Source organism: Panthera leo, chromosome A3, assembly GCF_018350215.1.
Source record: "Panthera leo isolate Ple1 chromosome A3, P.leo_Ple1_pat1.1, whole genome shotgun sequence".
Taxonomy (NCBI): domain Eukaryota; kingdom Metazoa; phylum Chordata; class Mammalia; order Carnivora; family Felidae; genus Panthera; species Panthera leo.
In genome coordinates, this window is record NC_056681.1 from 86,130,228 (window position 1) to 86,142,465 (window position 12,238).

Sequence of the window (12,238 nt, forward strand, 5' to 3'; positions counted from 1 at the left end):
AAGAATAGATGCCAGGAAGTTAGGGTAGGTGCCAGAAGGAAAAAAAAAAAAAAGGCGCCAGCCCTGGCAGTCACCAGAACAATCCACTCCAATTTGCCTCGTTTGTTTATCAGATGTCCTGTCTCAGGACCAGATTCCCTGCCATTCTACAAATGCATAGAGCAAGACCCAACAGTTGTGCAATGGCTCATTGAGGAAACAGCAAGGATCCAGAATCAGCAGTCAAGATGTTGTGATCTTCATTAATGCATCCATCAATAAAGCAGCTGTTTATTTGTAGATTTATCTTCTGATACTTCACAACTACCTGAAAGGGGCTTTGTTGAGCCATGGTAAGGAGATCTCCTCACCTTGGCTTGCTGAGCACACCATCTATTAAATTCAGTCCCAACTACTGCTAATGTTGTTGCCTCTAGAACAGAAACTGATACTCACTTTCTTTTTTCTTTTTTTTTAATCAAAAGATTTTGGTTTTTTAGAAGAGTTTTAGGTTTACAGGAAAACTGACCAGATAATGTGGAGAATTCCCACATATCCCCTCTTCCCTGTACCTAGTTCTCCCTATTATTAACATCTTGCATTAGTGTGGTACATTTGTTACAATTGATAAGTCAATATTAAGAGTCCATAGTTTACATTTGAGTTACTCTTTGTGTTACAAATGCACATGTATCCACCATGCATCACACAGTATCATGCTGAATAGTTCCATCACCATACAAATCCCCTGTGCTTCACCTCTTCATCCTGCCTCCTCTCTCCCCTTGAATCCCTGAAAACCTCTGATAGTTATACTGTCTCCATAGTCTTGCCTTTTCCATAGTCTTTTGTTCCTATTTTCCAGAATACCATATAGCTGGAATCATACAGTGTGTAGACTTTTCAGATTGGTTTCTTTCCCTTAGCAATATGCATTTAAGCTTCTTCTATGTCTTTTCAATGCTTGATAGCTCATCTTTTCACTGCTGAGTAATATTCCCCTGTCTGGATGTTTATCCATTCACCTACTGAAGGACACTGACATTCACTTTCTGACTGACTTGAACAGCTCATAGAGAGGAATCAGTGGTGTGGCTTTATGTAGTCCATAAACTACCTAAGATGTGTGTGTGTGTGTGTGTGTGTGTGTGTGTGTGTGTGTGTGTGTGTGTGTGTTTAAAAGATACAGGAAAGATACAGGTTGGGAGAAAATGAAAGTTATCCGTTATTTCAACACCAACACAAAGCCTCTTAAACATCTTACTTTAACCCCTCTCAGTCCTTTTTTTTTTTATACATATGCCCATTTTAAAATATTGAAATCAGGGGCAACTGGCTGGCTCAGTCGGTAGAGCATGGCGACTCTCAATCTCAGTGTCATGAGTTTGAGTCCTACACTGGGTATGGAGCCTACTTTAAAAAATAATAAAAAGTAAAATATTGAAATAATATTATAAATACATTTTTAACCTTGTGTTTCTTAACATTATGAAAATGTGTAGTGGACAGTAGGATACTCTGCCCAGATCCCCTCTTCAAGGCTGACAAATGGCATACCCACCCCCGGTTGCTGGGAATATCAGCTGCTGTCCATAGTATTTTGTATTCCCCAGTCTCACTGCTATTTGTCTAAGGACAATTTTTGTTCCTATTGCTATAAATTTATTGGGCTTCCTGAAACTAAAAGTATGTATCTGTGTATTCATCAATATGAATAGTTTTCAGCCATTATGCCTTCAAAAATTGCCTTTCTTCCTTTCTCTCTCCTTTCCTTCTGGACTTAGACCTATGTTACACCTTCCCAGCCCGTCCTCCATATCTCTTAACCTGTATTTCATATTTTCTACCTTTTTGTCTCTCTGTTAGGCATTCTAGATAATTTCTTCAGATCTCTGTTCCTGTTCATCAGCATTTCACCTACATCTAATTTTCTCTTTAAATCCTCATTTGAGGTTTTTTAATTTCAGTTTTTACATTTGTCTTTTATTAAAAGTTATTTTTTGTTGGTTTTCAAGTATGCCTGTTTATCTTTCATAATCGCTGTACCTTACCAGTTTTCTTTCTTTAAATATATTAAACATGTTTAATTTGCATTTTATATCCAATAATTCCCATATCTAAAAGCTTTGCTGGCCTGATTCTGTGGTTTGTTGTTCCTGCTGACTTTTGCGTATAGTGCCTTGTCTCCTTAAATGCTTTTTGACTTTGACTCTGAGCCTGCATTCCTCAGAACTTTATTCATGGAAAACTCTGAGGTTTGTGTTGTGACTGCATTTCACCAAAGAAAATTTATGTTTGCTTCTTCCAAATATCTGGAATCATTACCAATCCAGAACTGTTTATTTTTTTTTTTATTTTTTAATATATGAAATTTACTGTCAAATTGGTTTCCATACAACACCCAGTGCTCATCCCAAAAGGTGCCCTCCTCAATACCCATCACCCACCCTGCCCTCCCTCCCACCCCCCATCAACCCTCAGTTTGTTCTCAGTTTTTAACAGTCTCTAATGCTTTGGCTCTCTCCCACTCTAACCTCTTTTTTTTTTTTTTTTTTTTTCCTTCCCCTCCCCCATGGGTTTCTGTTATGTTTCTCAGGATCCACATAAGAGTGAAACCATATGGTATCTGTCTTTCTCTGTATGGCTTATTTCACTTAGCATCACACTCTCCAGTTCCATCCATGTTGCTACAAAAGGCCATATTTCATTTTTTCTCATTGCCACGTAGTATTCCATTGTGTATATAAACCACAATTTCTTTATCCATTCATCAGTTGATGGACATTTAGGCTCTTTCCATAATTTGGCTATTGTTGAGAGTGCCGCTATAAACATTGGGGTACAGGTGCCCCTATGCATCAGTACTCCTGTATCCCTTGGATAAATTCCTAGCAGTGCTATTGCTGGGTCATAGGGTAGGTCTATTTTTAATTTTCTGAGGAACCTCCACACTGCTTTCCAGAGCGGCTGCACCAATTTGCATTCCCACCAACAGTGCAAGAGGGTTCCTGTTTCTCCACATCCTCTCCAACATCTATAGTCTCCTGATTTCTTCATTTTGGCCACTCTGACTGGCGTGAGGTGGTATCTGAGTGTGGTTTTGATTTGTATTTCCCTGATAAGGAGCGACGTTGAACATCTTTTCATGTGCTTGTTGGCCATCCGGATGTCTTCTTTAGAGAAGTGTCTATTCATGTTTTCTGCCCATTTCTTCACTGGGTTATTTGTTTTTCGGGTGTGGAGTTTGGTGAGCTCTTTATAGATTTTGGATACTAGCCCTTTGTCCGATGTGTCATTTGCAAATATCTTTTCCCATTCCGTTGGTTGCCTTTTAGTTTTGTTGGTTGTTTCCTTTGCTGTGCAGAAGCTTTTTATCTTCATAAGGTCCCAGTAATTCACTTTTGCTTTTAATTCCCTTGCCTTTGGGGATGTGCCGAGTAAGAGATTGCTACGGCTGAGGTCAGAGAGGTCTTTTCCTGCTTTCTCCTCTAAGGTTTTGATGGTTTCCTGTCTCACATTCAGGTCCTTTATCCATTTTGAGTTTATTTTTGTGAATGGTGTGAGAAAGTGGTCTAGTTTCAACCTTCTGCATGTTGCTGTCCAGTTCTCCCAGCACCATTTGTTAAAGAGACTGTCTTTTTTCCATTGGATGTTCTTTCCTGCTTTGTCAAAGATGAGTTGGCCATACGTTTGTGGGTCTAGTTCTGGGGTTTCTATTCTATTCCATTGGTCTATGTGTCTGTTTTTATGCCAATACCATGCTGTCTTGATGATGACAGCTTTGTAGTAGAGGCTAAAGTCTGGGATTGTGATGCCTCCTGCTTTGGTCTTCTTCTTCAAAATTACTTTGGCTATTCGGGGCCTTTTGTGGTTCCATATGAATTTTAGGATTGCTTGTTCTAGTTTCGAGAAGAATGCTGGTGCAATTTTGATTGGGATTGCATTGAATGTGTAGATAGCTTTGGGTAGTATTGACATTTTGACAATATTTATTCTTCCAATCCATGAGCAGGGAATGTCTTTCCATTTCTTTATATCTTCTTCAATTACCTGCATAAGCTTTCTATAGTTTTCAGCATACAGATCTTTTACATCTTTGGTTAGATTTATTCCTAGGTATTTTATGCTTCTTGGTGCAAGTGTGAATGGGATCAGTTTCTTCATTTGTCTTTCTGTTGCTTCATTGTTAGTGTATAAGAATGCAACTGATTTCTGCACGTTGATTTTGTATCCTGCAACTTTGCTGAATTCATGTATCAGTTCTAGCAGACTTTTGGTGGAGTCTATCGGATTTTCCATGTATAATATCATGTCATCTGCAAAAAGCGAAAGCTTGACTTCATCTTTGCCAATTTTGATGCCTTTGATTTCCTTTTGTTGTCTGATTGCTGATGCTAGAACTTCCAGCACTATATTAAACAGCAGCGGTGACAGTGGGCATCCCTGTCGTGTTCCTGATCTCAGGGAAAAAGCTCTCAGTTTTTCCCCGTTGAGGATGATGTTAGCTGTGGGCTTTTCATAAATGGCCTTTATGATCTTTAAGTATGTTCCTTCTATCCCGACTTTCTCAAGGGTTTTTATTAAGAAAGGGTGCTGGATTTTGTCAAAGGCCTTTTCTGCATCGATTGACAGGATCATATGGTTCTTCTCTTTTTTTTTGTTAATGTGATGTATCACGTTGATCGATTTGCGAATGTTGAACCAGCCCTGCATCCCAGGAATGAATCCCACTTGATCATGGTGAATAATTCTTTTTATATGCTGTTGAATTCGATTTGCTAGTATCTTATTAAGAATTTTTGCATCCATATTCATCAGGGATATTGGCCTGTAGTTCTCTTTTTTTACTGGGTCTCTGTCTGGTTTAGGAATCAAAGTAATACTGGCTTCATAGAATGAGTCTGGAAGTTTTCCTTCCCTTTCTATTTCTTGGAATAGCTTGAGAAGGATAGGTATTATCTCTGCTTTAAATGTCTGGTAGAACTCCCCTGGGAAGCCATCTGGTCCTGGACTCTTATTTGTTGGGAGATTTTTGATAACCGATTCAATTTCTTCGCTGGTTATGGGTCTGTTCAAGCTTTCTATTTCCTCCTGATTGAGTTTTGGAAGAGTGTGGGTGTTTAGAAATTTGTCCATTTCTTCCAGGTTGTCCAATTTGCTGGCATATAATTTTTCATAGTATTCCCTGATAATTGTTTGTATCTCTGAGGGATTGGTTGTAATCATTCCATTTTCATTCATGATTTTATCTATTTGGGTCATCTCCCTTTTCTTTTTGAGAAGCCTGGCTAGAGGTTTGTCAATTTTGTTTATTTTTTCAAAAAACCAACTCTTGGTTTCGTTGATCTGCTCTACAGTTTTTTTAGATTCTATATTGTTTATTTCTGCTCTGATCTTTATTATTTCTCTTCTTCTGCTGGGTTTAGGCTGCCTTTGCTGTTCTGCTTCTATTTCCTTTAGGTGTGCTGTTAGATTTTGTATTTGGGATTTTTCTTGTTTCTTGAGATAGGCCTGGATTGCAATGTATTTTCCTCTCAGGACTGCCTTCGCTGCATCCCAAAGCGTTTGGATTGTTGTATTTTCATTTTCGTTTGTTTCCATATATGTTTTAATTTCTTCTCTAATTGCCTGGTTGACCCACTCATTCGTTAGTAGGGTGTTCTTTAACCTCCATGCTTTTGGAGGTTTTCCAGACTTTTTCCTGTGGTTGATTTCAAGCTTCATAGCATTGTGGTCTGAAAGTATGCATGGTATAATTTCAATTCTTGTAAACTTATGAAGGGCTGTTTTGTGACCCAGTATATGATCTATCTTGGAGAATGTTCCATGTGCACTCGAGAAGAAAGTATATTCTGTTGCTTTGGGATGCAGAGTTCTAAATATATCTGTCAAGTCCATCTGATCCAATGTATCATTCAGGGCCCTTGTTTCTTTATTGACTGTGTGTCTAGATGATCTATCCATTTCTGTAAGTGGGGTGTTAAAGTCCCCTGCAATGACCACATTCTTATCAATAAGGTTGCTTATGTTTATGAGTAATTGTTTTATATATCTGGGGGCTCGGGTATTTGGCGCATAGACATTTATAATAGTTAGCTCTTCCTGGTGGATAGACCCTGTGATTATTATATAATGCCCTTCTTCATCTCTTGTTACAGCCTTTAATTTAAAGTCTAGTTTGTCTGATATAAGTATGGCTACTCCAGCTTTCTTTTGGCTTCCAGGAGCATGATAAATAGTTCTCCATCCCCTCACTCTCAATCTAAAGGTGTCCTCAGATCTAAAATGAGTCTCTTGTAGACAGCAAATAGATGGGTCTTGTTTTTTTATCCATTCTGATACCCTATGTCTTTTGGTTGGCGCATTTAATCCATTTACATTCAGTGTTATTATAGAAAGATATGGGTTTAGAGTCATTGTGATGTCTGTATGTTTTATGCTTGTAGTGATGTCTCTGGTACTTTGTCTCACAGGATCCCCCTTAGGATCTCTTGTAGGGCTGGTTTCGTGGTGACAAATTCCTTCAGTTTTTGTTTGTTTGGGAAGACCTTTATCTCTCCTTCTATTCTAAATGACAGACTTGCTGGATAAAGGATTCTCGGCTGCATATTTTTTCTGTTTAGCACACTGTAGATATCGTGCCAAGCCTTTCTGGCCTGCCAAGTTTCAAAGGAGAGATCAGTCACGAGTCTTATAGGTCTCCCTTTATATGTGAGGGCACGTTTATCCCTTGCTGCTTTCAGAATTTTCTCTTTATCCTTGTATTTTGCCAGTTTCACTATGATATGTCGTGCAGAAGATCGATTCAAGTTACGTCTGAAGGGAGTTCTCTGTGCCTCTTGGATTTCAATGCCTTTTTCCTTCCCCAGTTCAGGGAAGTTCTCAGCTATAATTTGTTCAAGTACCCCTTCAGCACCCTTCCCTCTCTCTTCCTCCTCTGGGATACCAATTATGCATATATTATTTTTTTTTAGTGTATCACTTAGTTCTCTAATTTTCCCCTCATACTCCTGGATTTTTTTATCTCTCTTTCTTTCAGCTTCCTCTTTCTCCATAACTTTATCTTCTAGTTCACCTATTCTCTCCTCTGCCTCTTCAAGCCGAGCCATCGTGGATTCCATTTTGTTTTGCAATTCGTTTAAAGCGTTTTTCAACTCCTCGTGACTGTTCCTTAGTCCCTCGATCTTTGTGGCAAGAGATTCTCTGCTGTCCTGTATACTGTTTTCAAGCCCAGCGATTAATTTTATGACTATTATTCTAAATTCACTTTCTGTTATATTATTTAAATCCTTTTTGATCAGTTCATTAGCTGTTGTTATTTCCTGGAGATTCTTCTGAGGGGAATTCTTCCGTTTGGTCATTTTGGAGAGTCCCTGGCGTGGTGAGGACCTGCAGTGCACTTCCCCTGTGCTGTGGTGTATAACTGGAGTTAGTGGGCGGGGCCGCAGTCCGACCCGATGTCTGCCCCCAGCCCACTGCTGGGGCCACAGTCAGACTGGTGTGTGCCTTCTCTTCCCCTCTCCTAGGGGCGGGATTCACTGTGGGGTGGCGTGTCCCGTCTGGGCTACTTGCACACTGCCAGGCTTGTGTTGCTGGGGATCTGGCGTATTAGCTGGGGTGGGTAGGCAAGGTGCACGGGGGCTGGAGGGGCAGGCTTAGCTCGCTTCTCCTTAGGTGATCCACTTCAGGAGGAGCCCCTCTTCCGTGGGCCTCTAGTCTGTGCTTGACTCCGGAGACTCCCTTCTGCTAATCCTCTGGCGGTTTTCTGGGTTCTTTAGGCAGGTGTAGGTGGAATCTAAGTGATCGGCAGGACGCGCTGTGAGCCCTGCGTCCTCCTACGCCGCCATCTTCCGGAACCACTCAATCCAGAACTGTTTAAAAACAAATTCTAACCTAAAGGTATTTAGAATCATGCAGGTAGTGTAAATTTGGGTTACAAATTTGAGTTAATGCCAGCCTGTGCTTAAGAATTCTCAAGAGAAAATTTTCTCCCTCAACCCAACGCTGGCAAGCAAGCTATTCCTTGCTATTACTAGGAGGAATAGTAGAGTAAGGCAGAGTATATTTCTAGTTCATTCATACACTAAGTTGCCTTATAGGGCCCCAGCTTGTTACGTTGGCTCTTGTCTCCTATGCACTCAACCAACATCGATCATCAAAATGAAAGCTGGTCCTTGAAGAAATGACTTATTCCAGAGTTGGTACACAAAAAAGTGCAAGATGAGCCTGGAACATAGATGTGCAATACAGATAAGTAAATGATGAAGATAGATAGATAGATAGATAGATAAAAGATCTTCCCCCCATAAAAGAAAAAAATATTCCTTAAAATAGAATGTCCACAAATAAATGCCAACTACAGAAAGAATGATATAATTAGACAGTTGGCATTTTGGCAACCACAATAGTAACAATTGTTTCAAACAAGAATGATAAATAGATATTTAAACTAATGAGCAAGAGTATGATTGGGAAACAGGATATTTAGTGACAAAATATATCACCAGATATTCTTAGTAATTACAAATTTATAGTAACTTTATCATGGAGAAACTTGACAGATACCTTCAGCAAGTAATCACAGATGAAAAGTTGGTATCATGTGCTTCTGTATATGACGCACTGAGGACACAACATCGCTTCCGTGATACTCTTGCCAAAAATGTATAAGCTAAATCCAATCATGAGGAAATATCAGACAGACACGAATTGAGGGAAATTCTAGAAAACAGCTGACTGGTGCTCTTCAGAAATGTCCAAGACCAAGGAAATGCAAAGAAAGACTGTAGAACTGTTGTAGATTAAAGGAGAGTATTGAGATAAGAAAAGAGATGCAGCCTGTGATCCTGGGTTGGATACTAGATCAGAGGCTTTTTGTTGTTATTATTATAAAGGACATTATTGAAACAACTAGAAAAAAATTGAATGAGGTCTATATATTGGATAATAGTATTTTATTCATGTTAATTTTATGAATTTGATAACTATACTATAGCTACATAAAAGAATGTCCCTGTTTTTAGGGAAGGTATACATACATACATATGTATGTATATGTGTATATGTATGTATACACACACCAGTATATATGTATATGTGTGTATATATATACACATACAGAGAGTGTATACACACACACACACACATATACACACACAGAGATGGATAATAGATATAAATACAGATATAGATGTAGATATTGGTATACAGAAAGGGAGGAGAGACTAAAGCAAAGGTGGTAAAATATTAACCACATGAACACATGGGAATCTGGTGAAGAACATACTCCAGGATTCTTTGTACCATTATGCTATTTGGAACATTTTTGTAAATCTAAAATTATTTCAGAATAAAAGTTAAAGACATGAAAGCTGATTTGGACAGTCCAAAACCAGGATTGGAATCAGGTCTGGCCTTGGTCTCCAGTCTTGCTCATCTCCCAGGGCAAGACTGTGCCAAAGTGGAGGAAGACTAAGGACAACCTGAATTTTACAAAGTCAGAATCAGTGAAGCTGGAGAATGATGAGACTGAGTGAGCTATGAGGCGAGGGACAATGAGGGGTGCAGGCGGACGTGCCACCAATACCTGGTACTTATTAACAGCAAGAGAATCACAAGGATATGCTGACTACAAACAGCAGATTAACAGAAGCTCTCGGAGAAACAATAGTCTGTACAATCGTTTCCAAACTATCCAGTTTCTTATATTACCTTCAGATTTCAGGGGGAAAAAAAGCAAATAAATCAGTTGCAATTTAATATGATCTCATTTGATTTATTAAGACTTGTTGAAACTCTCCCAACACATATTGGTCTAAATACAGTAATCATTAGTCCCATGGGGATATTCTAACTTAAATTATTTTTAAGAATTAAAGAAAATTTAAAATTCAGTTCATCAGTCACACCAGCCACTTTTCAAGTACTCAATGGTCACATGTGACTACTGACTAAGAGCTACTGTTCTGGGCAGCATAGCTACAGAACATTTCCATCATTGCAGAAAATTCTGGACATCCTGGAATTCTGCAGAAAACATGGTACCTCACTGTTCTAGAAGCTGAAGAACTCATCACTGATGAAGATGGCTGTGATTTTTTTTTTTTTATTTCATTGTCTTTGACTCATGGAAAATACCAGGCAAAACATGAGAAAAAAATCTTCAATAAAAAAAACCCTCAAAAACCTTTAAACATTCCACTTCCTGTAGGATTTAATATTAGGAGAGTTCTTTCTGCCAGATGGGAGAAACTCATCGAGAAGAAGTGGGAAGAACCTTGAGACTGTTGCAAGCATTGTCCAGAAGATTCTGGTGCTCCTATGTCCTCTGACTTCTTGGTTGATCCACATTTCCACCCACCTTCCACACCCACCTCTGCTCTGTGGAAAATATTGTTCATGGTTCATTCACTACACAGAATGGTTTGGCAAGAAAGGCTTGAGCAAGACAAACTACCCATAATAAAGCCTGTAATATTATCGAAGGAAGTAAGGAAATTGACTTAAACATCCAAATTAGGAAGCTAAGAAGTTAGAATCTGGATTTAACAGGACTGGAAGGGAATTGTGAAACATGACCCAACAATGGCTGATTGCTCAATGCACAAAAATATAAACACTTGCATAGTAATAATAAACATCAACTTCAAATAGTAGTTATTTCTAAAGAGAAGGAGGAGAAAAAAACATCAGAAAGGGACATACGGAGAGCTTTAACTGGATTTGTTAATATTTTCTTTTAAAAATCTGATGCAGGGGTAGCTTAAGGTTAAAGTCTTATAGAGCTATCATATGGTATTCTTGGAATGTTCCTCTGTGTTTGAAATATTTCATAACAAAAGAAAAGTTTAATAAAATAAATTCTACTTCTCCTGCTTAGTATTTGTGTGATCCTGAGTTTCCTTTTTTTCTAGCTGCAAATGAGACCAATATAGTATCTACTAGATGGGCTGTTGGGACGGGTTCAGGAGACACTCAGAAACCAATCAAGACACCTGTGTGGAGTCTGGCAGGAGGCCTCGGGAGTGGCCAGGCACCAGGCTGTGTGGTGGTCCAGACCAACCAACCGGGCATGTGGCATGGAGTTGTCATGCTCTGCTCCAAAATGTGAGACCAGAGATGGCCCATTTTCCTTTGGACTGGAACAGATTGGAGGAATGAAGCTGGGTCTTGACGTTCCAGTTTAAACAGAAAGGAGGTTTGGATTTGTAAGCCTCTCTGCTTATTTTGGCTGCCTGCGCTTACTGTTTCCACATCTGTCCTGGGGTCCGGGGAAGCCAAATATGTGGATGTAAACGTACACATCAGCACTTCAGGGACCCAGATTCAATGCCACGGATCTATAAATGCAGCGACAGGCAGCCACCTGAGTAACTAGAGGCTGGAAATAGCTGAGAGAAGAGGGGCCAGTTTGGAATGGTTCCCAACCCTCCCTCAGCCACCCTCCATGGTGCCCTCGGTCACTGAACTGTCAGTCAAGTGACCTCTTTCCACCCCAACACTTCTGAACGCTATCCTCCCTTTCTTCTTTTCCCCCTGGAGTCCTCATTTCTGGGAAAACCTCTCTCCATCCGTGCTTCACCCCTGCCCCTTCCCCCTGTCCTTCAGAGACCTAGCTCTCCCCTGAGGCTGCCTCCCTTACAGCCTGGCCCCACACACCAAAGCTGCCCAGAGGCAGTTCTGGAATCTTCCTAACTTCTCCCACTACCCAAACCCCTACACCTCTTCTTAAGTATGTCATCAACCAGCTTTTTGGCCATGGTCTTCATAAATTCTGATGCTTCACAGGACTCTGACCTTGGCTTTCTTCGTACCACATACTCTCTTCATATCCATTCCCATGATTTCAATTTTCCTTATGGGTTAGTGAATCCTAAATCTGTAGCGCCAATGCAGATGTCTCCCCAACATTCCAGATCCATCCTTCCAAACACGTCTGGACATGACTACCTGAATATGATACAGTCACCTCAATGGCACATCCTCTTCCTCTCCCATCTCCAAAGAGTGCTTATCTTAAACACCATTGTCTCAGTCACCTAATCTTGACCCCATCTCCTCCTAACTCTCACATCTAGTTAGTGACCAAGTTCTGTTGATTTTGCTTCAGGAATAAATAATAACCTCTTCCACTGCAGCCCCGTGTCCCTTCTAAATCAGGATTCATCATCCATTCCCTGATACATGAAGCAACCATCCCCTACTTTGCTCTCTGGTTCTCTCACTTTGGCCTTCCAAATAGGGGCTCCAGAGTTATGTC